Source organism: Epinephelus lanceolatus, chromosome 9 (genome assembly GCF_041903045.1).
Source record: "Epinephelus lanceolatus isolate andai-2023 chromosome 9, ASM4190304v1, whole genome shotgun sequence".
Taxonomy (NCBI): Eukaryota; Metazoa; Chordata; class Actinopteri; order Perciformes; family Serranidae; genus Epinephelus; species Epinephelus lanceolatus.
In genome coordinates, this window is record NC_135742.1 from 8,882,852 (window position 1) to 8,909,085 (window position 26,234).

The window sequence follows — 26,234 nt, forward strand, 5'->3', positions numbered from 1 at the left end:
ATGGTTGATTTGTTATGAATTTTCAAAGTTTTGAACTTTAGACGCTTGCTGTAGCGCCACCATCAGGACTATTGGCTTGAGTTTACAGCTGAGGATATCTGGCATGAGACTGGACCTTTGTGCAAAGCTTGGTGAGTTTTCACCCATGGGAAGTATGATTTCCTCGGAAGAAGAAGAAGAACAAGAAGAAGAATACCTAGGATTACAATAGGGCAGCATAGCTGCCCGGACCCTAATTAATAATGGCTGTGTTTGTCAGCACCAGTGTAAAAATAAATTATGGAAATGTTCAGGTGTTGGGATGATACTACGATGATTTTGCACTTCTTTCAAACATTTAGGCTGGTGCACTGTTCGGAAAAACTCCCTAATGTGTTAAGGCCCCGATCACACAGAGGCGCACTGCAGTTCCTTTTTTAAAAAAATGAATGCCACTAGTAAAAACAAACCCGCTTGTGTCATCACCTCGTCGTGTCCTTACACTAACCTTCCTGTGTAATCACCAGCAGTTGGTCCAGGAGTTTTGCCTTGATGATGTACATTTCCAGGCATATTTTAGTGTGGCAGGACGGCACAGCCCGTCTCCACTCATGTTGTGTATGTGCTGGGTCAGGTGGATAGCTGTGTAGGCTCGCCCCTTTGCTCCCCGCCCATTGAGTGACACTGGGCTGGGAGCAATTATCCAATTTCACCAGCGTACTGGGCGAGGCCAGCCAAAGCTATATATGGGGGAGAGCTGCGCCTCTCAGATGTGCGTCCCCCCACCTTATCCGGAAACCTGAGCGTGTGTGTCGGCAGTGTGGTTTGGCGTGGCAGAATTTGATCCACGTGGCTGTCTTGAGACGCAGGTCGGCGCGTCTCCTCTGCTCACTTTGCCAGGTAGGCTCAGACACTATTATTGCGTCTCTGGCTCGTATTGGTGCCGTGTCTGATGCGCTTTCTGCTCTCCGGCAGAGTTGGCCTGTACTCTGGCCGGGGGTTGGGAGTGCGTGGCCTCGGAGCTGTGCGCAATAATCCGCGCACCGCGTTGGGAACCCTCAGGTAGGCTGGCTCGTGTGTGTCTGGCGTGTCTCATGCGCTCTGTCGGGCTGCACATTATGTGACTCTGGTCTCTGTTTGCTGTTAGCAGCTATAAAGGTGGTTGGTTGGTGGCTATCTCTCCTGTTGCCTGTGACGCTGCGCCCTCACTCACGGGTATGTATGCGTGATTGTTTTAATCCATCTAATTGCAAGTCACGTATTAATTTTAGTCTGTATCACAGCAGGTGGCTCCTCCTCTGACGTGGGCCGCTGCGCTGCTGCTGCTGTTCTGTCCACCTGTTCTGTCTCGGGTTCACCCCAGCAAGCTTATTGTTCTCTTACATTTGTGTTTATTGTTTTTCGTTGTTTTGTTTTTTTTGACATCATCATTGTGTGTGTGCGCGGGTGTTTGGAGTTTCGCACGCCTGGAGTAAGTCAATCTGGATGAAACTCAAGTGTTGGCTGAACTGTATGCAGTGCTGCTCATGTGGAGGAAATGAATGCAGCATAGGACTTAAAGCTACACCAAGAGGACTGATCCACGTCAGCAGTCTATTAGTATTGGTTGATTATTGTTTCTTTGTATTGTAATTAGATAATTATTTCGATCATTGGTGGATTTTGTGACCGTTGTTGTTTTCTGTAGATTTTTTTTGTGTTTAGTTATCTAGTTATTTTTGCATAGGTTTTGGTTTCCTATTTTTTTCCGTTTATTATTTGTTTGTTATATCAACACAAGCACAATCAACCTTGGTGGAGACCTCCTGGGCCCGGCATAGTGTGGTGTTGGGGCAGTTTCTGGCTTGGTTCTGTTTTTTTCTTGCCCCTTGCCTTGACTAATATCTGCCTCTTTTGTTGGACAGGAGCTGTTGGGCTGGTGTGGCGAGCGACTGACTGATTCCTGCGGTGGCGGTCCCCTCACTTCCTGTACAGTAGTGCACATGGGTGTCAGTTGATGGTGTGTGGTTTCTTTTTTTCTTCACGTGTGGTGTGCCTCATCAGGACCCTTCCCCTCCCCCTCAGTCGTCGCCGCCTGGTGAGCCCTCAGCCCCTTTACACAGCACATGCACTTTTTTTTTTTTTGGCAAACTTAACCAACCTGTCAAGAGGCCCCAGAGGATTGTGCAATAATTTGCCTTTTGTTATTATTATTGTAATCTTGCTTGCATCATCACTGAGATTGGTCAGCATTTTAAATTTTGAAATATTGTTAATAAACTTTCTCTTTTATATTTTATTTGGAATCCGTCAGTCTCTGTGTCTCTCGTACCTGTGTGACCTTGTTTACAGTATTAGAGAGGTGTTTCCCCTCTGATATATTTCCTGGGAGTGAAATTCCCCTAGGTGGCGTTGTCGGACACTTATTAACAGAAATAAATAAATCCAACCCTCGTAGCATTGCCACATTCTTGGCGTTGTCGGCAGGATGACACCTTGAAGACTGACGCGTAGTCCATTTTTTTCTGTTTTGGTGTTTTTTTACCTGTTAATAGCTTGCCTTTTATTGTATGTAAATGGTTTTGGAGACAGAACAGCAGTAGCAGTTTTGTAAAGACCTAATCAGCTCCATCAGTCAAATTTCTCAACTTTGTTCTCGTGAGTTTTGGTGCAGCTTGTCCTCTGGTGCCATGGAGGAGGAAATGCAACAGCTCAGAGACCTAATCGTGCAGCTGAAGGCGGATAATGAGCGGCTTCGTCAGGAGAGGGAAGCCTCGCAGGCCGGCCCTTGTGTTGACACTCCAGCCCCATCTGTTTCGGTGAGTACTGCCCCAGTAGCAGAGTCCAGCGCCACGGTAACCGAGCGGTTGGTTGTGGTACCAAGAGACCGTCGGTGTCCCATGTTCAATGGTAGGACTGGCATCAGTGTAACTGAGTGGGCAGAGGAAGCTCAGGCTTGTATGCGGGCCCGTCGCTTGTCAGCTATCGATCAGGCCCTGTTTTTGGTTGACCATCTAGAGGGAGAAGCCAGAAGGGAGATTAAGTACCGTACCAAGGCTGAGCAAACAGATCCTGCTCAGATCCTTGCTATTTTGAATGACTTGTATGGTTGTACACAGTCATACATAACCTTGCAGCAAGCCTTCTTCTCTCGGGTGCAGCAGGAAGGAGAGATTACAGGAGTTTTCCTTAGCTCTGATGGCCCTCATGGACCAGGTACAGCAGTGTGCACCTGATGGTCTTCTTAATGCCGCAGTCTTACTCCGTGACCAGTTTGTAGAACATGTTCTTGACAGTGCCCTCCGTAGAGAACTGAAGCAGTTGGTCCGTCGTCTGCCTCGGTCCACCTTGCTGGAGGTGCGTGCAGAAGCAATTCGTTGGGAAAGAGAGGGGCTTCCAGGGGGCGCCAGGGAGCGTAGCCATTCTCTCCCTTCCATGTATGGTCTGCAGTACGGGGTACAGAGCAGTCCCCATCCACCTCCCTTGGCCGCCTCCCAGGGCTCAGAACTGGGTGAGTTGAAGGAGCTCTTGAAGCGCCAACAGGAACAACTCAACCAGCTCACCCAGACGGTGGCATCTTTGCAGACCTCATCCTTTCAATCCCGCCCCAGTCGCTCTGGTTCTGTGATCTGTCGAAGGTGTCAGCAACCAGGTCATTTTGCCAGGGAATGTGATGGAGAACGGGCTCCTTCTCGTGCTCGTGCCACTTCTGCCCTTGGTCTTGCGAACAATGTGGTCAGGTCCTCTTCTTCCTCTCGCCAGCCGGAAAACTGAAACCCACTGAGTTGCCGAGCCACAGCTCAGATGGGGAGTCAATGGGCTCAAGGGAGGGGACCGTGGGTAAATTAATGTCATCTTGCCCTCACCTCAATCTCTCCATGGGCGGCGTCATGGTCCCATGCTTGGTGGACACTGGATCCATGGTGTCCACGATCACAGAAAGCTTCTTTTTGGAGCATTTTGCACCTTGGGGTGCCGATCGTCTCCAGTCTTGTCATTGGCTGCAACTTCGGGCAGCTAATGGGTTAGCAATCCCTTACATCGGCTATCTAGAGTTAGATGTGGCACTGTGTGGCAAAGTGTTTCGTGGTTGTGGCATACTGGTGGTGCGAGACCCTCCAGGTGCGTCATCTTCTGTTTCTGGAATCTTGGGGATGAATGTCATCCGCCGATGTTATCGTGACCTTTTTGGGGTACATGGTGCTGCACTGTTCAGCTTGCCTGTGGTGACTCAAGCTCCTGGTTCAGTCATTGAGGCCTTGCAACAATGTCACCAGTCCACCACCCAGCATCCAAAAGATCTGTTGGGTATCGTCAAGGTTCGAGGCCCGCGGGCAGTGCGAATACCCGGTGGGGTCATGCAGTTTGTTGCGAGCACCTGCCCCGAACAGTTTTCTGGTCAGGATGTGCTTTTTGAGCCCCCTCAGTCAGGGCTGCCGGCTGGGCTGCTTGCCTCCCCCTGTCTCGCCCAAGCTGTCCGTGGTACAGTCTACATCCCGGTAGTTAACGTAGGGACCACTGAAGTTCTCCTCTACCCACGCACCAGTTTGGGTGCCCTCAGTTGTGCCCACGTTGTGAGTCTACCCACTGGGGTCACCGAGGTGAGGTCTGCCACAGCTACAGTCTCCTCCCATGTGGCTGACAGTCCTGCACAGAGCGGTGTAGAACTGGTAGACCTGTCTGCCTTGGCACAACAAGACCAAGCCGAGGTGCGGTCCCTACTGCGGAAGTACAGCTGGTGACTTGGGTTGCACTGATCTCATTTCACACGACATTCCACTGCTTGACAACATTCCTGTGCGACAGCGATACCGGTGTATTCCTCCATCGGAGTACGAAGAGGCCAAGGCCCATATTAACCAGCTTCTGGAGGCTAAGGTCATCAGGGAGAGCAGTAGCCCATACGCCTCCCCCATCGTGTTGGTCAGGAAGAAAGATGGTAGTCTACGCATGTGTGTAGACTACCGCCTTCTCAACAGCAAGACGAGGAAAGATGCTTTTCCTCTCCCCCGTATTGAAGAGAGCCTGGATGCTCTTTCTGGTGCCTGTTGGTTTTCAACCTTGGATTTGGCCAGCAGCTATAACCAGGTTCCCGTGACCGAGCAGGACAAGCCTAAGACTGCCTTTTGCATGCCCTTTGGTCTTTTCGAATGGAACAGAATGCCATTCGGGCTGTGTAATGCCCCAAGCACCTTTCAGCGGTTGATGCAAAGGATGTTTGGGGACCAGCACTGTCAGTTTCTCCTCCTCTACCTTGACGACATTGTTGTGTTTTCTTCTTCTATCAGTCAGCATCTGCAGCGCTTGGAAGTTGTCTTGAGTCGGCTCCAGAAGGAGGCTTTAAAAGCCAAGCTGGAGAAGTGTGCTTTCTTTCAGAAAGAGGTCAGCTATCTTGGGCATGTCATCTCTGGGGAGGGTGTTTCCACAGACCCTGCCAAGATCGAGGCGGTCACCAGGTGGCAGCGCCCCCACCAGGTTTCAGAGCTGCGTTCTTTCTTGGGGTTTGCCAGCTACTACAGACGCTTTGTGGAGGGTTTTGCTAAGCTGGCAGGCCCTCTGCACAAGTTGGTGGCAAACATGACAGGCAGTCAGATCAAACGAGGCCAGAAACCAGATGTTGGTTCTGTATGGACACCCCAGTGTGAAGAGAGCTTTGAGGCCTTGAAGGCAAAGTTGGTCTCGGCCCCCGTCCTGGCATATGCAGACTTCTCCCGTCCCTTCATCCTGGAGACTGACGCTAGCCATAATGGTCTAGGAGCTGTCTTGTCCCAGGAGGTGGAGGGTAGGGTTAGACCAATAGCTTATGCTAGCCAAGGCCTGCGGCCAACTGAGCGTAACATGACCAATTACAGTTCTATGAAACTGGAATTTCTTGCCCTTAAGTGGGCCATGACGGAGAAGTTCCGTGACTATCTGTGGGGGCACAAGTGTGTTATCTTCACCAATAACAACCCATTAAGCCACCTCCAGTCTGCCAAACTGGGAGCCACAGAGCACCGGTGGGCAGCCCAACTTGCCGCCTTCGACTTTGAGGTCAAGTATCGATCTGGCCGCAGCAATAAAAACGCTGATGCCCTTTCTCGTCAGTACGTGTCAGGCTCTGGCTTGGTTGAGCAGGCCCTTCCTGGTACATCAGTTCCAGCTCTCCTTCAACAAGCTGCTCCCCCAGTCTCAGCGGTTCCAGTGACCCAGTCTATGGTGTCTGTCCTCCCGTTTCACTCTCCCTCTGACATTCGCTCATTGCAGGAGTCTGATCCCCTCCTGAAAGAGGTGTTGGTCTTTTGGAGAAGGCAGGTTCGGCCGACCCCAGATGAGAGGAGGCATGTGTCCAAACCAGCATTGGCGTTGTTGCGACAGTGGGATCGCCTGGTGGACAAAGATGGTGTACTCCATCGCAGAGTTTTCCGCTCAAATGGGGGAGAGGAGAACCTCCAGCTGCTCCTGCCAGCTCTCCTGAAACAGGAGACGTTGAAACTGCTCCACCACAAACACGGTCACCAGGGTATTGATCGGACTACTGAGCTGGTACGAGAGCGCTGTTACTGGCCAGGGATGTGCTCAGATATCAAGCAGTGGATCAGGGAATGTGAGCGCTGCCAGGTCGCAAAGGACTCTGGGCCCATTTCGCACAGCTTTATGGGCCACTTGCTCGCATCGAGGCCAAACCAGATTGTGGCCATTGATTTTACTGTGTTGGAGTCCTCCAGAAATGGGTGGGAGAATGTCCTTGTAATGACAGACGTGTTTAGTAAATACACTGTGGCTGTCCCAACTGGGGACCAGCGCGCTCCTACTGTTGCCCAGGTCTTGCTCAGTGAATGGTTCTTTAAGTTTGGTGTACCAAGCCGCATTCACTCCGACCAGGGCCGCAGTTTCGAGAGTGCCTTGATCCAGCAGCTCTGTTGTTTGTATGGAGTAGAGAAGTCCCGCACTACCCCATACCACCCGGCAGGAAACGGACAGTGTGAGCGGTTCAACCGAACGCTACACAACCTCCTGCGTACCCTGCCAACTTCTCGGAAACGAGAGTGGATCTCCTGCCTCCCACAGGTGTTCTTCTGCTACAACTCCACACCTCATCAGGTCACGGGAGAGTCTCCCTTCTTTTTAATGTTTGGTCGTGAGCCTAGGCTCCCTGTCGACTTTCTGTTGGGTCGAGTCCAGGATCCTGTCCCAGGGAAGGTACAGGATTGGATTTCTGAGCATCAAGTGCGACTCAGGACAGCTTTCGAGGGGGCTCATGATCGGTTGTTGGCAGCTGCTAGTCGCCGTAAGGAGCGGCATGACCAGCGTGTCCATGACGAGCCTCTGCAGGTTAACCAGCTTGTTTATCTCCGAGACCATAGTGCTAAGGGCCGGCATAAAATCAGTGACATTTGGAGTTCCGTGGTGTACCAGGTGTTAAGAGCCCCACGTGGTGACGGTGCGGTTTACACCATTGCTCCTGTGGACGACTTGGAGAAGGTGCGCAATGTGCATCGCAACATGTTGAAGGCCAAACTAGGGCCTGACTTGGCTGGTCCTCCTCCTGCTTCTCCTCCCGCTCCTCCGTTTACACCAACAGCACTCGAGGGTAACTCCTCTAGTGATGACGACCTCTGGGTGTTGGTCCCTGAAACCCCGTTGCCATCGGCCGCACCTGTAGCTGGCAGTGCTGATCGTAGGGGGTCCCTGGCAGCGACACCGCCGAGAGATCTTCCTGTCCTTGGTATGCCTCTGGCACGGGGAGATGCTCCTGTGTTGGGTTTTTCTCCCCCTATGGCAGGTTTAGGCAGCGTTAGTCAGCCCGCTGTAATCTTGCTTGCATCATCACTGAGATTGGTCAGCATTTTAAATTTTGAAATATTGTTAATAAACTTTCTCTTTTATATTTTATTTGGAATCCGTCAGTCTCTGTGTCTCTCGTACCTGTGTGACCTTGTTTACAGTATTAGAGAGGCGTTTCCCCTCTGATATATTTCCTGGGAGTGAAATTCCCCTAGGTGGCGTTGTCGGACACTTATTAACAGAAATAAATAAATCCAATCCTCGTAGCATTGCCACATTAGGATGACTCTGGGGCAGTTTGACAACCTGCTGTCCATCGTTGGGCTGTATAGCTCTGGGTATCCAGCAGCTGCTACCACCAGATTCTCCTCCATTGTTTACCAACTGTAAACTTGTTGTCGTATCCACCACAGAAGACCCGCCTCTTAAATCATCCCATTAGACTATGGGGGAAAAAAGATAATGATAAAACAGCTGACGTGGGCCGCTTTTCTGCTCTGAAGTAAAGTTTTTTAACTCGAGGAGTTCACAGTGCTCCGGCAAAAACGCCTGGCGCCTAGAGTGCAGAAACAGCAATGTTACACAAAAACAGCGAGCAAAAAGCTTCATTCTCTTTAAAAACAATTACAGAAAGCTTCCTCCAGCTGCTAAAATGCTTTCTGTGTGATCAGGGCCTTAAAAAGTAACTTTGGTATTCTTCAATCTGGCTTCTGTTTCGTGGCTCTGTGCCTAATGGAGACAACAGTTTTTACAATTGGTCTATTATTAAGGAGGCTGTAGCCGGCAGCTGGGAAACAGGCTGCAATGTAACTACTCCAAGGCATTTCTGCACCATCATTTATGTCCACTAAAGTTTTTGCCACTGACCAGCTCATGGGCCCAAAATCGCTATTGGTAAACTGTCCAGACTCCATTTAATTAAACCGCAATTTTAGTGTGGATAGAGCTAGCATATTTTCACATCTAACTGGGTGAATGAAGGTTTCAAACCAGAGCTGGTGATTGTCTGAACAATGCAGAGACAAACGAAGATGATTTTTGAGATTTTATTTTGTTTCTGTCAACTTTGAATATCCTCCTGAGACCCTGTGGCCTCATATGAGGACATCACATTTTGGGTTTACTTGATCTTACATTTCATTCTACTTTACTCAGACCTGTTGTCCTCGTTCGTGGACACTTTTTTGTGCCATCTAGTGGCAGTAAGAGCACAATACACTAATCCATGTAAAAACAAGATGGCAGCCATCTCTGCCAAGTCAGTCTGCATCTGATCCAGACACAAAAGTGAACAAGATCCAAAACCTGATCACAATGTATGGATAAAACTTGTTTATTTCTGATTAATAATGTTTGAAGTTTGCTATGGCAACAAATTTGACCAATTTTAACAGCAGTAACAAGCTGAGATACCGTTAATTAGTAAACACTCTTTTGAGGACATTGGGATTTTATTATCGTAGACAATATTTAATTTTTTATACTTATCAGGTCCTACTGATCCCAAATAGCTAGGAGAAATTAAAAAAAAGGTCTGTCTCTGTAGGGATCCTTTCCCTTATGTTGTCAGACGCTTATAACAACAATCTGAGCCTGTCATTGGCAAAAATAAGCACTTTAATGGACATTAATTGAAAGTGCACAATTGCCCCTTAACATTACATTGCAGCCTGTTTCGTGGCTGCTGGCTGCTGGCTGCTGGCTGCAGCAGTCTTGCTCGATAACGTTACCGTTTCAAAAACTTCTGTTTCCTTTATTCACTGACAGACAATAATATGAGAAAATGGGGTCTGTGTTCAAAAAATATGAACTTACCCTTTAATATTAGAAAGCTTAAATAACTTAACCTTGATGAACCAGAAAACTCACAAATTGAATATTTGGATACATTCAGTTACCAGTTTATTGGGTCTGTGTCGCCCCTCCCACTGTCTTGGAGGATGTTTCGGCCAGCCTCATCAGGCAGTTGATCAGTCTAGCATATGACACGTCCACCTAGCTAAAATAAAACAGGGTAACAAAACAGCTCTGCAATAACTCCTCTTATCATGAAGGTTTTGACTGATTCACGGCATGTTGATTTACATTTGCACTAAATATTGTAAATACCTTGCAGTATTGCTTTTTAAATCAATTTGTTTTATGTCTTTCACTACATGATTTTTTAATTTAAACTGTGTTTTTAATATATTAATGAACCTAATGACTTGAGTGAAATGAATACTCAAGTTACTGTAGTTTACAACCTGTAATTCCTGTTCTGTAATTCTTAGTCTGTCAGTTTGTTGTGTGTTTGTCCTGAAGTGACAACTGACAGCAGCAGAGAGGAGAACAGTTTTAAATTTGACAGCAATGATGTGATTGGTATAGGGAGACTGTGGTAAAATCTGGTTGGATTAACTCAGAGTGACCCCCATAGTCAGCTGATGGAGAAGAAGCTGGAGTGCGGCAGAGATGAATGAAATGAGAGGGTGAACTGAGTGACTGAATTTCTGCTGAAGTGACTGAAATTTCTCCTTAGTCATTAGTTCAAGGTCCACACTGTTTAATACATTCAGGATCATATGAAGTTGGACTCGTTTGCTGTCTTTGTTAAGTAGCTGTCTGTTAGTCTCTCACTCTACAGCAGAAAATGGCACTTCAAACTGAAAGCTCTGTGCCGGAAATTCACTGTACTTCAAAACACAGTTTTCTACAAACTTGGCACGTTTTAAATAGTTTTCCTCTTTTTTTGTCATTTGGAGCAGCTAGTCAGCAGGTGTCACTAATCGTTACCAAGGAAACATAGGTCTGAGCTAGGCAGTGGGCACGGTGGCTAACATGTTAGGCTTAAAATATCTGTTGTATTTCTTATTTTTGAGAAACTGTCTAACTTGCATGAGACCAATCCAACAGCAAAATGAAGGGATCTGTTACACCAGGCTGACAGTTGGTAAATGTCAGGCTGTCAGTGAGCGTCTATGAGCCCCAGTTTTTGTGGTGTCTCCCACACCAAAGACACTCGTCAGCACTTATCTCCTGTTTTTTGGCAGCATGTCAGAGCTGGAAGAGCCCGTCAGTGTCTTCGGCAGTTCAGCTCAGTGCATAAGAGAAATTGAGGAAGTGAGGAAATAAAGAGACTAAAGTCAGGAGGGCATGAGATCTAAGTAATCTTTTCATCTGAGGTCAGATTATTATTTTTTAGTCATTGAGCTCTTTAGTGGAAATGGTTTGTGTTATTGTTTGCTTGCACAAAGTGAAAATCATTTGTTCTTTCAACACAGAGTTGTGTTGTTAATGTGCTAACTGGCTAACAAGCATCTTAAATCCATTTAATGCGTCCTGTCAGTCTTCTGGTTTCACTTTTTGAATGATGAATACAGGTGGCATGAGGTGATGCAACAGTCGGCCGTTGCTGACACTAGCTCTTTGATGTTGGTTTGGTTCGTCTGGGCCTTAACTCTACAGATCAGTCTCAAATTTGACAGTGCGTGCCAACCACACTCTGTAAAGTCAACCACACTGTTACTACATTTCATTTTGCATCACTGACGCAAGATTAAATCTTGACATGGATGCGGGATGGCAAAAAAAAAAAAAAAAAAAAAATTGTTTTTAGCTGCCAGTAAATTTCTCTTTCAAGTCTAGGTTCTGTGGTTCTGTGATGGTGGTCCAAGTATTTGCTCCCATACAGGTACTACTGGTTACGCATCACTGAGTCTTTCAACTGACAAGTCGATTTTGATTTAAAAATGTCACTTACTCAATGCTACAAACCCAGGGACTCACGTTGCTCTACAGCTGTGTGATATCTTCATGGGAAAAATCCCTGTGTCTTGTGACAAAACTTCTGCAAAAAGTGATGCTGATAGATGGCAGAGTGGGAGAAGGTTACACAAAACTTAGTTTGTTGCTCACAAAGTGTAAAGGGAGTCAGAGCAGGAAGTGAGGGAGTAGGGGAGGAGAGAAAGATGCATTTCTACAGATATGGGTGCAGCATAATTCTTAAAAAAACTGTGTGACTGTCATACTGTACATTTTGTCCGGAGCACTGTTCTTACCCTGAAACACGTAATGAAAGCAGAATAAGCAGGACTTTCCCTCAAAGTACTTCTGTGGAAGGGAAGCTCTTTTGCCCTGAAAGCAGAAAAAGCTACAGTAAATCTTGTGTAATGGACAATTAAACTGAAGAATACAACACTCAACGGACTCTGTGGATTCCCACCTGATGCCCCAATGTTCAAAAACCAAACAAAATGCAACAAAAGTGCCGTCTTGGATCCCCCTATGGTAGATACATCATGATAAAGTGCCGGTTACAGTGGCTCAGTGCGTAAGAAAATATAATAAATCACCCTATGGAGTACCTTTCAGTGGAGAAAATGTGATACAGCCTTCCTCACATGAAAATGAGTTGGCTTCTACGTGTTCCTACATGTGAGACATTAAGCCGCCATGGGAGGTCTCTTCAGCGGAAACACCCGAGGCTCTGAGGTCCCTAAATCACTCAGAGCCCTCACACTCAGCTGCTTCCATCACTGAAGGTGAGATTAACAGGTTGTTTGATGCAAGCCGCCGCTTCTCTCCGCAGTCACTTGATCTCTGCTGCTGACATGTGGCATTCATGTGGTACTGCCACTCAGGCTAAGGTTTTAGATACATAAAATGGTGTAGGTGCAACAAAAAAGAGGTTACATACCGTTTATTTGCACTGAATTACTTAATGAATGCAATGCCTTGTTGTAAATTTGAAGGATATGCTGAAAAATTAGGCAGAATTTCTAAAGTGTATATGAATGGGCTGTAATATTTTGCACAGGAATGATGTGAGTTTCGCTGGGCTTTTTAGGAACTGTATGGCAATGTATGTGTAAATGTATGTGGTCGCATTTGTTTCTAAAATCTGAGGGATAATGATGCCCTGTTCTTTCATGCCTCCACACTGGCCATAGGCATTGGCAGAAGCATCATGTTTGTGGATTGTCCATCCATATGTGCATCTCAAGAACACCTTGTGGGATTTTTTCAAATTGGGAGCAAACATCCACTTGGACTTGACAATGAACTGATTAGATTTTGGTGGTCAAAGGTCACTGTGACCTCACAAAACATGTCTTTGGCCATAACTCAAGAATTCATATGCTAATTTCCACACAAACGTCTGACGATCAGGTGATGACATTTTATATCCAAAAGGTCAAAGGTTAACTCCCCTGTGACATCACAATGTTCTGCAAAAACACTTTTCTGGTCATTATTCAACGCCATAACTCAGGAACAGAAGGTGAGACACTTGGTCAGATACAGAATTAATGACGCTAAACTTGAAACTGTCTTGAGTGTATTTGTTAGATTTAGATTTAGATTTATTCATAAGGACAACGCACAATCAACATTTCTGTAAATGTGCCAGTGTTAGCAAGCTGGCTTATTTTCAGCTGCAGTCCTTTGGCAAGATGTTTTGAAACCAAATAAAAGGCTAAAACAAAATCACAGGACATTTCACAGGACAAAGACAGCATAAAGACACATAAAAAAGCCTGTTAGCACAGACTGTTGCATGAAGCACCAACACACAGCTTAGCATTACACTTAGCCATGCAGAGCAGCAATGGAAGAAAAAATAGATAAAACACATGTGAAGCATTCACATTTTAGAATGTGTTGCTTCTTTGCAGCAACATCCATATTTGAGGCATCGTCTGCTGTCATGGCTACGTATGAGTCTGGACTGACACGGATATTTAGATGATGCAGACACAAAACAAGTGAAAGACATGATGGACAACACTGTGGGAGACAAGACAGGTGTGAAATAACAACACAAAAGACAAACAGTCATATTGGTATTTGTGTTTTTGTTGGTGTGTGTTAATAATAATAATAATAATAATAATAATACATTAATTCGTAAAGTGCTTTCAATCAAAGTGCTGTACATCATTAAAAACCGAAAGGGTACTTAACCCTTTGAAACCTGCCCACGTGATTTTCTTTCATAACACGGAAAGAAGGCAATTAGAAATTCATGAAATGGCCCAAACATTGGCAAGATATTAAATAGTTTTAATTAAGTTTAGTAACTGAGATATTACCCCAAAAATAAGCAAAAAAAAAAAGAAAAATTAAAAAAACACCTGAGTATAAGCAAAGAAGAAAGATAAAAAACAAACAAGAAAATCCCCTAAAACTAAGCAAAAAGGGAAAAGTAATAAAAACAAGAAAATCTCTTAAAACTAAGCAAAAAAGGAAAAGTAATAAAAACAAGAAAATCTCTTAAAACTAAGCAAAAAAGGAATAGTAATAAAAACAAGAAAATCCCCTAAAACTAAGCAAAAAGGAAAAGTAATAAAAAACAAGAAAATCCCCTGAAACTAAGCAAAAAAGGAAAAGTAATAAAAAACAAGAAAATCCCCTAAAACTAAGCAAAAAGGAAAAGTAATAAAAAACAAGAAAATCCCCTAAAACTAAGCAAAAAGGAAAAGTAATAAAAAACAAGAAAATCCCCTGAAACTAAGCAAAAAAGGAAAAGTAATAAAAAACAAGAAAATCACCTAAAAACTAAGCAAAAAGGAAAAGTAATAAAAAACAAGAAAATTACCTGAAAATAAACAAAAAAGAAAAGTAATAAAAAAAACCAAGAAAATTACCTGAAAATAAACAAAAAAGAAAAGTAATAAAAAAACAAGAAAATTACCCAAAAATAAGCATAAAAGAAAGGTTAAAAAAACAAGAACATTTCTGAAAATAAGAAAAAGGAAAAGTAAAAAAAAAGAAAATGACAAGAATTTACCTGAAAATAGCAAAAAAGAAAAGTAAAAAAGAAAATTACCTGAAAAGATAGCTAAAAATTTAATTAAATAATATCTTAATCTATTTTCTGTAACATAAGTTTAAATACATATTTAAAACTTGTCATTGACACTTGTTTTGAAATCAAACCATTTTTTCAGGTTTTGATGGTTTAAATGCTTGTAAAAGGCACCAGGTTTAAAGGGTTAAAACAGTGAACAGTAAATAAAACACAGTAAAACAATGACAGACAACAACAAACAGATAAATCAAGACACAACAGTGAACAAATGGGTCTTTAGCTTTGCTTTAAATACATCAACTGACCTGAGCCTGTCTAATACCAATACGTAGATTGTTCCACAAGGTCGAAAAAGCACGCAACCATCTTTCTGCAGACCTTAGGGACACTCAGTGTCACTCAGAGTCTTGACAAGTACTGTGGTGCAATGCCATTCACTTCAATTCAATTTTATATGTAAGCAACAGCACTTTAAAGTCTGCTCTGACCTCTGCCAGAAGCCAGTGGAGCCAGTCGAGCTGCTGCGTTCTGTACCATCTGAAGACCCTGAAAACTCTTCTTTGGCAAACCTGACAGAAGGGCATTACAGTAATCTGGTCGTGATGTAACAAAAGCATGAATAAGGATCTCAGCATCCTTGAAATAAAGGATAGGTCGAATCTTAGTAATGTTTCTTAGGTGAAAAAAGGCCACTATTCAGCTGTCATGCCAGAAATGCACAGAGGACTGAATTGATACTGAGTAAGAAAGAGACGGAGGATGAAATGTCGAGATACAGGGAGCAAAAGAGAAAAGACAGAAAGACACTGAAGAGCATTGTGTGCGTGCATCACATTGTGGTGATCATTTCCTTCATTCATGCATGGGATTGGGATGACGCTGTGTGATGTGCGTAGAAAATGTTGTTTGCCTGAGCGTGCAGCAGAGAGCGTTGCTCACACATGGCAACATGGGCTAAAAATAGCCCAGAAGCCCCTTATTCACCACTATAGGATATTTGCTGGGCAGGCGTGGGATCGCCGGCTGCTCCGGTCCAGATTCGATGTTTGCGATCTTCTCCGTTACCTCACATTTTTCTCCATCGTCTTCCTCACCCCTCCTCTTATCATCAGCTCTGTTCTCTCTGACCTATTTCTTGTTCTCGTCACCTCTCTACTGTTTTCTGCCTCCCTTTTACACTTTTGCAAACCAGCTGCCGATGGATTCTTTCAGGCAGATGAAGCAGGAAACACAGCAGGAGAGAAAACCCTTCCACCAGCTCACAGAGTCACAACTCTCACTCCTACTTACGCTCACACACTCTGCACAAACGTGGGAGTCTTTCTCTTTTATTGAATTACTCCTTTGGAAGTCACTTTGCCGATGATTCACTTTCCTGTGTATAAAAATTACCCACATATGTCATCAGTTTGTGCTGATTTTTCCTAAATCTCTTTATTCATCATTTGATGTTCTGGTGAAAATTGATCCTGCTTACGATTGCGTATTTGTCAAACTGATCACAGATGCTTTTTGGGTATGTTCGACTAAACCTTGTGACAACAACCTCTGATGCTCATGATTCTGTGATTATACGGGATGGATGAGATGCGGAAGATTTTCATGCTTATGACTTGTGAGAGGTTCAGGACGGTTATATGAGTGCTCAGTTGGTCCATGAGGGTTAAAGACACTGTTAAAGACACAATTTAGCACTTGGCTGCTGTGACTAAATTTTAATCTGTTGGGAACAAGCAGCAACATCCTGTCGCAACAGTTTGACACGGGAGGACATCACATGTTAAGGTTGAATGAACTTTTCTTCTTAAACAGTTAACTGCATGCTGGGTCATGAAACTTTCATCAAAGTTCATAAGAAAATGAACATCTGGTGCTGGTTGTGTTTCATGTCACTCCCTTGCTTTGTAAGCAGTGAATCACTTGAAGTCTGTCTTACTGTCGCACTCTGCCTCTCTGTCCCTCCTTCCAGCCACAACCCACTTCCCATAATCTGTTCATTTACATTCTCTGCCTCACCTCCTGATGCCCTCAGGCTTTTGCTCTTGTCATCTGACTCCCTCATCTACCTGCTCACCTGTTTCCACTTTCCTTTTGTCCAGCGCCATTGGCAGAATAAATATTGGCATTGCACGTTTCTTCTTTGTACGTTTACATTTCTCCACATTTTAACAACACTGTGGTTAACATGAAATTAGATTTAGCTACAAAAACCACTTGGTCATGGTTAGAGAGATCATGTTTTGGCTTAAAATACCCGGTTTTGGTGGCACAATCCTGGCTGGAATTGCAGCAATGTGCGGGTAAAAAACAACTACTCTTTGTGGCACTATTCCAGCTAGAAAAAGAGCAATGTCCTGGTAAAAAACAACCGCTCTTGGTTGCACTATCATGGCCGGATACGCAACGATGGCCTGGTGAAAAACAACCATTTTCGGTAGTACTATCCTGGCTGGAAAGAGAGCAATGTCCCAGTAAAAAACAGTCTGCTTTTTGTGGCACTCTTCTGACTGGAAATGCAGCAATGTGTGGGTAAAAACAACCATTTTCTGTGACTCTATCCTGACCAAGAAGAGAGCAATGTCCCCGTTTGAAAGAGCTGCATTTTGTTGCACTATCGCATCTGGATATGCAGCGATGGCATGGTGAAAAACAACCACTTTCTGTGGTACTATTCAGTCCAGAAACGGAGAGATATCCTAGTGAAACAATCAGCCACTCTTTGTGGCACTATTCCAGCTAGGAAGAGAGCAATGTCCTGGTAAAAAACAACTATCAGTGCTGGATATGCAGTGATGGTATAGTGGAAAAGCAACCACTTTCTGTGGTATTATCCTGTCTGAAAATGGAAAGATGTCCTTGTAAAAAAGGAACCCTTTTTTTGGCACTATCCTGGCCAGAAAGAGAACAATGTCCCGGTTAAAAACAGTTGCTTTTTGTGGTGCTATCCGGGCTGTAAATGCAGCGATGTGTGGGTAAAAATCAACCACTTTCTGTGGTACTATCCTGGCCGGAAAGAGAACAATGTCCCGGAAAAAAACAGCTGCTTTTTGTTGCACTATCATGGCCAGATATGCAGCGAAGGCATGGTGAAATACAACCACTTTCTGTGGTACTATCCCAGCCAGAAAGAAAGCGATGTCCTGGTAAAAAAGAACCATTTTTTGTTGCTCTATCACAGCTGAATATGCAGTGATGGCCTGGTGAAAAACAGCCACTCTTTGTGGCACTATCCCAGCAAGATAGAGAGCAATATCCTGGTCAAAAAAAATCACCGCTTTTCCTTGCACTATTGCGGCCGGATATACAGCGATGGCATGGTGAAAAACAACCACTTTCTGCGGCACTGTCATGGCCTAAAAGAGAGCAATGTCCCGGTACAGCTGCTTTTTGTGGTGCTATCCTGGTTGTCTCCTTTTGTTGCACTTCCTGCTTCTGAAGAGTGCAGACGCTTTCTTGCTTGCTCCAGCCTGCTCCCTTCTTTACTCTGCTTTTTAATCATTTTACTCCTTCTACAAATCCTGGAAAATCTCTATATCCACCATTTCATGAATTATTTTAAGTAAACCAAGACTCTGAAGAACATTTTTATATTTTTAACCGATCTGACGAGCCAGCAGCATGTCCGGGGGAAGAAACCAAACAAATTCCTTCTGTGAAAGCTGTCGGAGATATCAACAAGAAATTAATGAGCTACGAGCACGGATTTTTGCTTTAGAATCTGAAAAAGGACTTCACAAGACGCTCCCAGTGACATCCGGTGGTAAGAAGCCCACAGTTACTTTCAGTAAAAAGAGTGAAAAACCTGCTACTTTCATCTTAAACGTGAGTGATACTGTGTCTTTTCCAAAACTCTGTAAAGACCAAAATGCCTCATCCTGGAGAGAACTTGGTGCTAAGCCAAAGCAGCACAAAGTGATGAGAGACAATGTTAATATCTATGTAACATCACCCAAAATACAGCTTACAAACAGATTTTTGCCACTGTCAGAGACTGAATTTAATGTTTGTAATGAACAAAGAGAAAATGGATTATCTTCACGAAACTGGAGCCATAAAGTCGGCAAAAGACAGCAGGCAGACAGACAATCTGGACCAAACGTCAAGGTCAGAGATACACTGCTGATAGGAGACAGTGCTATCAATGGCATAAACCACGGAAGAATTCAAACATGCTGCTGTCCCAGTGCCACTGTCTCTGAGGTAACAACACTCCTCCCAAAAGTTTTGTCTACACACCGAGGAGTCAAACAGCTGATCGTGCACGTGGGTGCAGTGGACATCAGAAAGGAACAGACTGAAGTCTTGAAAAGGGATTTCACTAAGTTCTTCAAGGAGCTTGATAAAGTGGAGGTCAAGGCATTCATTAGTGGACCTCTTCCAAACATAGACAGGAAGATAAACAAGTTCAGCCGGCTGCTTCAGCTGAACACATGGCTGTCCAAAGAGTGTGCGCACAGAGGATTGCACTACATTGAGAACTTTTATCTGTTCTGGAAACGAGAGGACCTGTTCAAGGGAAAGGGCCCACACCTGTGCAGAGGTGGGAGGAGAATGCTGACGGAACACCTCCTCCACGCTCTGAGGCATCAAAATGGGCCGGGACAGGGTCCTGAGCGACCAGTGAGAGAAAAGAGGAACGAGAGAAGCATCTCTGTCGCAGAAGCCAGAGACCGAGCCAGTGTTTCAGCACCAGCTGCACCACAACAGCCTCCACTGCCCCCAGCAAAGGATTCAGCTCCAGCACCACAACAGCCTCCACTGCCCCCAGTGAAGGATTCAGGCCCGCCATCGGTTCCACCTCCCCCCGGGCCCTCATCACAGGCCTTGGACTCGTCTGTGACGGCCCCAGCAGAAGTTTCAGACCTGGCAGCACCCCCATTACCTCCTCTACCCACAGACCAGCCCTGGGCCCCCCCCCCCCCCCCCCCCCTCTAGAGACTTGTCCCTCTCCTTTTCATCCCCACCTTCCCCCATGGGCCTTCCCAACCATCTTGAAAGCCTGATCAAATCAGGGATTAAGATGGTTCCCCTCACCCCTAATATAGCAAGGTCAAGACTTCTATCACCAACTATGCTGAACTCTCCCCTGTATAAAACTGTGCCCCTCAAGTCACACAGGAGCTTCAACTCTCCTGCTTCACAAACTAAAGCTCCCCCAGCTCCTCCCCCTTGGTTTTCATCTGGTCCATCACCCAAACTTCCCCCTGCTCATCCTCCCCTGCCTGCCCCCAGAGCTGGTATCCCTAAGAGCTAGGATGCACAGGGCCTCTGCTGTCCTAGGACTTACAGCCATGATAAAGGTAATATCAAGCTGGGGCCCTGTGAGACAATATTCTCCCCTAGTGCTATATCTACAGCCACACCACATAGACTAGATTACAGAAGGACAGTTAGACTGTCCAATCAGAGAAATTTAATCCATATCCCTTGTAAGAAGATAATGTCCAGTCCTACTGAAACTAATCTGAAACTTGCTGTGCTTAATGTCAGATCCTTGTCTAACAAATCATTTTTAATTAATAATTTGATCTCTTCGTATAATCTTGATTTTATGTTTTTAACTGAAACATGGCTTGACAAAAACACAGGTAATGCTGTTCTAACGGAATCAGCTCCACCCAACTACAAATTTGAATCTGAAACACGAGAAAACAAAAAGGGTGGAGGTGTCTGTGCAATATTTAGAGATCATATGGTTATGCACAGGTTGTCATTTGGGGTGTTTTCATCATTTGAGTATGTATCCTTTAAAATGGAGCTAAAACAATCTCCGTCCATACTCTATGTAGTTATATACAAGCCTCCCCAGCATCGTCAAAGTTTTATTGATGATTTTACCAGGATGCTTTCAATTGTATGCACAGACTTTGATGGTTTGGTCATTACAGGTGATTTTAATGTACATGTGGATAATGTCTGTGACAGAAATGCTAAAGAGCTCAGTGCTGTCCTTGAAACCTTTGGCCTGACTCAGCATGTGTGTGAGCCCACCCACAGCAGAGCGCAGCACACTCTGGACCTGCTCATTACAAAGGGGGTTAATATTTCAAATGTCAATGTGGTTGATGTTGCTCTGTCTGATCATTTCTGTGTCTTCTTTGACCTGTCTGTTTCTCCCAAACCACCGGCTGGTCCTGCAGTTGTTCGGAGGAGACACATAAATAACAGCACAGGTGCTCTGTTCATGGAAATGATAAACTTTGAAAATGCCTCATGTTCTAATGTTGATGAGTTGTTGAACTCTGTTACTTAGAGTGTTTTGAATGTTCTGGACACCATTGCCCCTGTGAAGGTTAAAATGGTTAAAAATAAGCAGAAGGCACCATGGAGGAATGACGACTCGGTCAGGGCACAGAAAAGGGAGTGCCGGAGGGCTGAGCGGAAATGGCGCAAGTCAAAGCTTCATGTTCATTATGAAATTTATAAAGAAAAGTTGTATGTGTTCAACCAGATCTTACATAGAACAAGGGAGAGGTACTTTGCTGAAATTATTGGAAACTCACGTGTCTTAATTGCAACAGTGAACAGATTAACAAACCCTCCAGCTCAACTGCCGTTGGAACTGATCTCCACATCTAAGTGTAATGAGTTTGCAGTATTCTTTTGCAACAAGGTTCAGACCATTAAAAATGCCATCAATTCCACAACACCAATAACAACCCTGCAGCCACCTAGACACTTAGAGCTGACTCATTTTGCACCTGTAACTGACAAAACTGTCCAAGAGATCATCGCCAGTCTGAGATCATCTACATGCTGCCTCGATGTGTTACCCACTAGATTTCTAAAGTCTGTGCTGAGCAGTTTGTTACCACCACTCGCTCACATAGTTAACATGTCACTACAATCTGGAACATTCCCAAAGGCCTTGAAAACTGCGGTCATAAAGCCTCTCCTAAAGAAGAGCAGTCTTGATGCCACAGTACTGAACAACTACCGGCCCATTTCAAATCTGCCGTTTTTAGGTTAAGTCCTTGAGAAAGTTGTTTACCAACAGCTTACTGACTTTCTCCTAATGAACAACTCGTTTCATGTTTTCCGGTCAGGTTTTAGACCCCATCACAGCACTGAGACCGCTCTTATTAAGGTGACAAATGACATCCGCCTGAACACTGACGCAGGCAAAGTCTCAGTTTTAGTCCTGCTAGATCTGAGTGCTGCTTTTGACACTGTCGATCATGAGATCCTTTCACAGAGACTAGAGGACTGGGTGGGCATCTCTGGCACTGCCCTAAATTGGCTGAAGTCCTATCTAGAAGACAGGAAGTACTTTGTTGAAATTGGTAACTGTGTCCACACATGGCCTTGACCTGTGGGGTGCCCCAAGGGTCAATCCTGGGACCCCTTCTGTTCAATCTCTACATGCTGCCTTTAGGCCAGTTAATACAAAGTAATAATGTGTCCTACCACAATTATCCAGACGACACTCAGATCTATGTCACACTGACAGCAGGTGAATATGGACCAGTGGATTCACTCTGTCACTGCATCCAACAGGTCAGTGTGTGGATGCAAAACAACTTTCTCCAGCTAAATTCAGACAAGACTGAAGTCATCGTATTTGGTCCACAGAAACAAAAAGAAAGTGTCAGCAGTCACCTCCAGTCTCTCTCTCTAAAACCTACAAATCAGGTTAGAAATCTCAGGGTAATAATGGACTCAGACTTGAACTTTAACAGCCACATCAAATCAATAACATCAGCAGCTTTTTACCATCTAAAAAACATTGCCAAAATCAAAGGTATAGTGTCTAAACCTGACCTGGAGAGACTTATCCATGCATTTGTCTCTAGTAGGTTAGAATACTGCAACGGCCTGCTCACTGGCCTCTCCAAACGGGCCGTAAGACAGCTGCAGTACATCCAGAATGCTGCTGCTCGGGTCCTGACCAGAACCAGGAAGTACGAGCACATTAGTCCTGTGCTCAGGTCTCTAAACTGGCTTCCTGTGGCTCAGAGAATAGACTTTAAAGCAGTTCTGCTTGTGTACAAGTCTCTCCACGGCCTAGCACCAAAGTACATCTCTGACATGTTAGTGCCATATGAACCATCTCGGACTCTGAGGACCTCAGGGACCGGCCTTGTGCTGGTGCCCAGAGTCAGGACTAAACATAGGGAATCAGGATTCCAGTTTTATGCAGCTAAAATCTGGAACAGTCTTTCTGAAGATGTGAGACAGGCCTCTACTCTGACAATGTTCAAATCTAGGCTCAAAACAGCTCTATTTCACTGTGCATATGACTGAAAGGATCTTATCTGCACTCTTCTCTTTTAAAGTTCATTTTATAATGATTATTTATGTTTTGATTTTGTATTGTGATTTTAATGCATTTTCTTGCTCTGCAAAGCACTTTGAATTACTTTGTGTACGAATTGTGCTCTACAAATAAACTTGCCTTGCCTTGCCTTGCCTTACGAAACCACCGCTTTTTTGGCACTATTCTGGCTGGAAATGCAGCGATGCGCATGCACCATTCCAGTCCAGAAGAGAACAATGTCCCAGTAAAAAACACGATAGTATGGTAGAACAAAACCCCTTTCTGTGGCACTATCCTGGCCAGGAAGAGAGCAATGTCCCGGTAAAAAACAGCTGAATTTTGCTGCACTATCGCAGCCAGGTATGTAGCAATGACAACTTGTTTTGTTGGCTTCGAACAATGGTCCTCAGCTTGGCAGGCATCTTGCATATATGATCCACCATCCCCTCCACCTCCTGATGATAAAGTCATCTCATATACCACATCACTTTAGAGAGTTTGCCATGACACATATGAAACAACTATGACTGTGTGCCCTCTAACACAGGATATCCGTGAGAAATATGAACATGACTGCACTGGATTGAGCTCATTCTTCGTGGGCACTAATAAAAGAATCTTAGTCATGTAACATGCATGTCTTGCAGTACTTGAGCACCAGCAGGCCTCTACTGAATGATGGGGCTCTTTCTTTCATGAGGTCCAGCTTTACTGTAGTGTGATGATCAATGTGTTGTTGCAGTTTAAAACAAAGAGACTGGATGGTTGGTTCTATTCACTTGTTCATTTACCGTACCCCCTAACATCTTGTGTCTTCATGCATTACTGATGGGCAGCATGGATGCATTTAGCTAAGTGTGTGGCATTGAGCACCATTCAACACTCCACTGCCTCACAGAGATCCAATCCTCAGCCTTCACTACCTCTCACTCCTCACCTGCTCAGAGTGATGGATGGGCAGCTTAGCGTGGCCATCAGGACACCAGGGCCATGTGAAATAATCCCTTCTTTCACTGGCACCCGGCTCAGCGTGGTATTATGTGCCCTTGAGCTGTCCTCTCTCCACACACTCTCTTTATCACTCAGCACTCAAACAGGTCACAGAGGCTCTATGTAACGGGGGGGGGGGGTTTATGTGAATGAAAATGTGTGTGCGTGCATGTGCACATTAGGGAGAAATGAGCAGCATTTGTACGGGTGAATCACGAGGCTAAATAGAGGAAGTGGAAAGAGGAGTACGCAGCAGAGGATTTAGCATCATGCTTACAGGGCACCATCGACCACAGAAAGCACTGATGAAATGATCAAGCGTCACACAGACAATAAGCCTTTTTAAATGGTGCCAGGAATTCCTCAGAGAAACAGTCATGTTATCAGCTCGCCTGGAGCTACGGGCTCAAAGATTCATATTGTAGCTTTATTGCAAGGATAACACTTGCAGATGAGTCTTGAAGGTCATTCTGCTGCTCTGTGTTTTCTGTCGATGCCGTGTTAAAGGGACAGTTCACCCCAAAGTCAAAAATTCATATTTTTCCTCTTACGTGTAGTGTTGTTTATCAGGTAGATTGTTTTGGTGTGAGTCGCAGAGTGTTGGAGATAAGAGGCCTGTGCTCGTGACAACGCAAGATGAAAACATTTATGGCGTCCTCCTCGGCTGAGCTGTAACATTAGCTAGCTCAGTGATGCTTTGTGAGCCAGCTGTAGATGCATACTTCCCTCTGCATGGTGACAGGGTTAGCAGGTATAGTTTAGTAATGATAATAAGAATAATAATGATAATAAATATTATTTATATAGAACATTTCATACAAGAAATGCAGCACAATGTGCTTGACAATAAGGGCAGTGTAAGCAGTGAGTGCTTCACATGAAAATAAACATAATGGAGATATAACGGACAGGGCAATTCAATCAGGAAGTCAGCGCCAGTGACAGGCTAAAGTGAACAGATACGTTTTTAGCTTTCTTTTTAAAATATTTAGTGAGCTAGCTTCCCTGATATCTAAAGGTAGTGGGTCTCATTCATGAAACGTGAGCAGAAGGAATTTGTGTGTAAACTGTTCGCAGATGGAAATTTACATGCATGTCCGCATTCATCAATATTTTAGTAGCTCCGATCTTTTCGTAGCTACTAACAAAATCTACTCCTGCTCCTGACCACTCGTAGTGCTTGTGTAAATGTAGTAAAGCACATAAATACTGCTTGTCACTATTGGAAATTACAATTTTAATTCATATTGCGCTCTGTTATGTACACAATACACAGATGCCTTTGAAACACGTAATCTAAACATGACAAAATATTAAAAATATAACACATTTAGTTACATTAGTTGGCAATTAGCAGGTTTAAGATTCAGATTAGATTCATGATTGTGAATTATCTATGTAAATCGACTCAGTAGATTACACGTTCTTTCTACATGTTGAATGATGATAATAAAAATATCCATAAGGACAGCCAGATCACAGCCTCTTCGGCCTCGGTGCCTGGGTTCAGCAGGAGCAGCTGAAAGAATTATTTGAGACAACACGTGTTTTTGTTTTGTTTTGTTTTTTTGTGGCTTTTTGATCATTTGAATGAATAAATCTGATTTGAAAATGTTTAATTTACGTTGTATAAAACAGAGCTTTAGGCTATTAAGATTCAAATAATTTGAAGACGATGCATACAAACTGCTGTAGGCTATATGTTATCTGTATCATTTGTTAAAATAAATGTTAAATAGCTCTACATTCCGACAGCCATCACTGATTTAGAGTTTATCCATTACGCACAAAACATCTCTGCTTTCCCGTTCCCACTTCATTCAAAACCCCACAAATGAATCTTCTGTTTGTTTGGTGTCTATGGCTATAACACATTACAGTCTGGGTTTGACGTTGACTCCAGTGGAGGCATGGCGCTGTCTCTCCCCAGTTATGCCAGCGATGCGCTCGTCTGCAGCAGATAGTTGTGACTGTGAGCCTCCTCCTCCTGTGGCTGCTGTATTTTTGTGTGTGTGCTTATGCGTTTCTTTGCCTCCAGTTTCATATCAAACCATTTACGCTTCACCTCTGACATGGTTCTTTGTACTACAGAGACAACATTAACAGCATGTGTTACCTCCCTCCAGGCCTTCGCTTTGCCTGTCCCTGTCACACCACTACTAACTGAAGAAAATAAAATGTTTTTTCTTAAGTCCACTTCACCCAAAATTATTTCGATCTCCGCTTCGGAAAAATTCTTTTTTCTTTCTCTCTCTTTCTTTGTTTGCGCCATGACTGACAGGTCGACTGGATGCACCTACACCTTCTTATATGGTGGTTATTGGCTATTCATGGGCGGGGATTTATGCTAATTGCTGATTACCAGGAGCACGCAGTCACTTTACGATGGATTGGCATTCATGATCATACACACGTGTTTACGATCAAATCTGAGTTTCCTGCAGCGTTCCTGAATCCGGAGTAGGTTTT

General features: G+C 44.4%; 1 long non-coding RNA gene across 6 annotated transcripts in view; it reads left to right on the plus strand.

Annotated features, from left to right (window-relative positions):
* The first annotated feature begins 566 nt into the window (after positions 1-566).
* The window catches only part of LOC144464243 (uncharacterized), a 30,627-nt gene continuing 4,959 nt past the window's right edge, over positions 567-26,234 (plus strand). The window contains exons 1-5 of one of the 6 annotated variants that reach the window (XR_013491996.1): positions 567-879; positions 955-1,041; positions 1,130-1,194; positions 1,263-2,056; positions 2,633-2,777. This is a non-coding gene — a long non-coding RNA (uncharacterized LOC144464243). Of the gene's footprint in view, positions 880-954; positions 1,042-1,126; positions 1,195-1,262; positions 2,392-2,632; positions 2,778-26,234 lie in introns of those variants that run through there. The other 5 variants (XR_013491995.1, XR_013491998.1, XR_013491993.1 and 2 more) reach the window with 5 other exon arrangements.